Consider the following 3,923-nt stretch of genomic DNA (forward strand, 5'->3'; position numbering starts at 1 on the left):
AAAGTATGTACCACCACCACCCCAGGTTTTTTTTTTTTTTTTTTTTTAGTAGTCTCAGTTGTAGCTACTGCTGTCCTGGAATTCACAGTGATCTCACAGAGATCTGTCTACTGGTGTTAGAGATCAGGCTATTTGAAACATTTGTTTTATTTTTGTTTGTTTGTTTGTTTTGGCAAGACCTACAGGTATGAGCCACCATTCCCTGCTATTTTGGAGGGTTTGTTTGTTTCATAGGAGATCTCAGGGCTGGAGAGATGGCTCAGCAGGTAAGAGCACTGGCTGCTCTTCCAGAAAACATGGGTTCAGTTCTCATTTCTCACATGCTGGCTCATAACCATCTGTATCTCCAGTCCAGGGCATCTGACATACTTTTCTGGCCTTTGTAGGCACTAGGCACACACATGGTGCACAGACATACATGTAGGCAAAACATACACAAAAATTAATCTAAAATACCTTTTTAGCCAGGTGTAGTGGCACATGCCTTTAATCCCTGCACTCGGGAGGCAGAGGCAGGCAGATCACTGAGTTTGAGGCCAGACTGGTCTATAAAGTGAGTCCCCTACAGCCAAGGCTACTAACACGGAGGAACCCTCCTGTCTCAATAAACAAAACAAAAAAACAAAACCTTTTAAAATGAAGGAGTGTCGCTGCGTAGCCCAGGCTGGCCTTGAGTTCAAGGTCCTTCCACGAAAGAGGTCAGGTTCTATTTGGGCATCACACCCACCTTCCACATTTACTGCCTTCAGTAGAGAAGCCTGGCTCTCACCTCTTCCTCGCCTTCCTGATTGATTGCTACCCTGGGCACTGGACTCCTCTCTTTTTTTTTTTTTTTTTTTTTGTACCCAGGGCAGTTTCAGGCTGACTCACTGCGGGGTGGGATAGTGTAGCTCAGTGGTAGAGCGCTTGCCTAGCAAGTTCAAGGCCCTGGGTTTGTTCCTCAGCTCCAGGGGAGGGATTGGAACACTGACTGTATCCAGTCACCAAGTCCGTGTGTGTGTGTGTGTGTGTGTGTGTGTGTGTGTGTGTGTGTGTGTGTGTGTGTGTGTTTATACTGTTCAAGGTAGATATGTGGTTCTGGTAGGTTCATTTGCTCCCTCAGGGTACCTGGGTTTTTTGGGCATGCCTCACTTAGAACCATGTGCACTGGCGTGAAGGTGTCAGATCTTGGGAGTTGCAGACAGTTGTGAGCTGCCATGTGGGTGCTGGGAATTGAACCCTGGTTCTTTGGAAGAACAGACAGTGCTCTTAACCACTGAGCCATCTCTCCAGCCCCTGGTCCAGATATCTCAAAGCACTGCCTTACTCATCTGTGTTAGACAAACAGAGGAAACCCCGGATTATCTCGCTACACATCAAAATTAGAACCTGGGTCTGTGGCTGTCCCCAGCTTCACGCCCCTCTGTGAACCCTGCTACAGAATCCCTGGCCTCGGGTGCCCAGGCAAGGTTGGGTGTCGCAGGAGGTGGACACTTGGGACAAGAAGATGGTCAGTGGGTAAAGGCTCCTTACTAATCCTGCTGAGCTGAGGTTCACGGAACCCATGATGGAAGGAGACGAACAACCCTCAAAAGTCTGGTGTGCTTGTGCCCACTTACAGGGTTTCTCTACATAGCCTTAGCTGTCTGACCACAACTCACAGAGATTTACCTGTCTCTGCCTCCTGAGTGCTGGGATAAGAGCTGTGTGCCACCATGCAGAGCCCCATCGTTTTAAAATAAAAGAGAAAGATGGTGACCCAAAATAGAAAAAGAGGACTGGTGAACAAAACAACTTCGTCAAGCAGGAAGGACTCTTCAGAACCAGGTGAGGTGTGTCGCCCCGCAGGAGCTGCAGTGAGAGTCACTGTTTTAGCTTCAGGAATTCTAAGTCATCCGGGGCCACTCGTTACCAGAGGCCCTGCCGCCACCACCAGCAGACTGTTTTAGGTAAGTAGAAATTTTGCCACAGGGTCTTGTTGCAGAGCCCAGGCTGGCTTTGAATTCAAGGCCTCCACCTCTGGCCCTAAGGCAAGGTCTTGCTGTGTAGCCTGGGCTGAGCTCGATCTCACAGCTTTCTTGCCTCAGGCCCTGAGAGAGCCAGGGTCTAGCATTATTTTAGAACTTCTGCCAGTTTACTTCCCAGATGGCAAAATGAAGTGCAATACATGGGAAGTACACCAGGGGGACTATTTCCACCGCACTGGCCAGACAGTGGGCACAGAAACCTTTCCTAAGCATTTTCCCTGCAGTCAGAGGGTGTCCCTCAAGACAGACCAGAGTAAGGAGGATTCTACTTGGGCCATGTTGTGACACCGAGGGACAGGACCAAGTCTTGTCCTCTGCTAATACCCAGAGACTTGGGGTGGGGATGGGGTGGAAGACCTGTCCTTCCATTCCCAGTGGCACATCCCGGTGGGGTCATGGAGGACTCTGAAAGCCAACTTGGGGTGGGCTCAGTTGCTCATCCTTGCGCAGAGTGCACCAAGTCGCAGGGTTGATCTCAGCACCAAGTGAAGTGCTCTGTACCTGTAATCACAGCACTTGGGAGGTGGAGGCAGGATCAGAATCAAGATCACTCCACGGTGCTGACACAAGCCTTTAATCCCGGCACTCAGGAGGCAGAGGCAGGTGGATCCCTGTGAGTTCAAGCCAGCCTGGTCTATAAAGAGAGTCCATGACAGTCAAGGCCACACAGAGAAACTCTGACCCAAAAAACCAAAAAAATAGTTCAAGATCATCTAAGGTTGCATAGTGAGTTGGAGGACCAGCTGGAATACATGAGAGCCTACTTCAAGAAAAAACAGGGCTGGAGAGATGGCTCAGTGGTTAAGCGCACTGGCTGTTCTTCCAGAGGTCCAGAGTTTGATTCCCAGCAACCACATGGTGGCTCACAACCATCTGTAATGTGATCTAATGCCCTCTTAGGATGGGCAGGCAGAGCACGGCATACAAAATAAATAAGTAAATCTTCACTCGGGAGGCAGAGGCAGGCGGATCGCTGTGAGTTCGAGGCCAGCCTGGTCTACAAAGTGAGTCCAGGATGGCCAAGGCTACACAGAGAAACCCTGTCTCGAAAAACCAAAAAAAAAAAGAAAGAAAGAAAAAAGAAAAAACAAATACCAGGTGGATGGCCCTATGGCCAATCTGCATGGCCTGTGGTTAGCACATACCTGGTCTTCGTTCAGGGAAAGTAGAGCTGAAAGAAATATATGGCCATGAGGATTCAGCTGCTCAGACAGTGCTCTCTTCACCCTTTTGTGGGGTGGGGCACCTTGCCCATGTCCATGAGGAGGATCCCAGCATCATGGACTAGAAAGGAGTCACTGGCCATTCAGCAGGATTGTTCCATGCTGCCCCTCTCAGGTTTGCTCACAAGGCTCATCCTTGAATGTCCTCATTGCAAGGCCTGATGCTCACCTCACATCGGCAGCCATGCTAGGTAACACATGGTACTGCCTCTGCCCTGTGAATCTGGAAAGACCTGCTGTTAGCTGTGTGACAGCCCTGGTACCCATCCCATCGGGATCCCACCCTTTAAGGCTAGACCAAATTCAGATTTCCTGGGTCCCTTCCCAGCACTGCAGAACCCAGATACACAGGGGTCTATGTGTGACTCTTGTATGGTGTGAGTCAGAGTACATGTACCCATGTATGATGTATATGTGCATCTGAGTGTGTATGTGCGTGAGCTGTGTGCACATGTACATGTGTGTGTAGGACTCATAACATGTGGTACATGCACAGTGATGGGGGAAGGAAGCCACTGGAACCTGAACCCTGATATTTTTAAACTAGCCGATGCTCACGCAAGACCTTTGGCAGACCTCTGCGTTCCTCCTAGTCTTCTCCAAGAACTCATGTACTCACTCCCGTGTCCCATGTCACAGAATCTGTCCTCTTGATGGTCAGAGAACCTTCCGGGGCCAAGACACTGACAGCAAA

The sequence above is a fragment of the Acomys minous genome (genome assembly GCF_964271855.1).
Source record: "Acomys minous genome assembly, chromosome: 14".
In the NCBI taxonomy this organism is placed as follows: Eukaryota; Metazoa; Chordata; class Mammalia; order Rodentia; family Muridae; genus Acomys; species Acomys minous.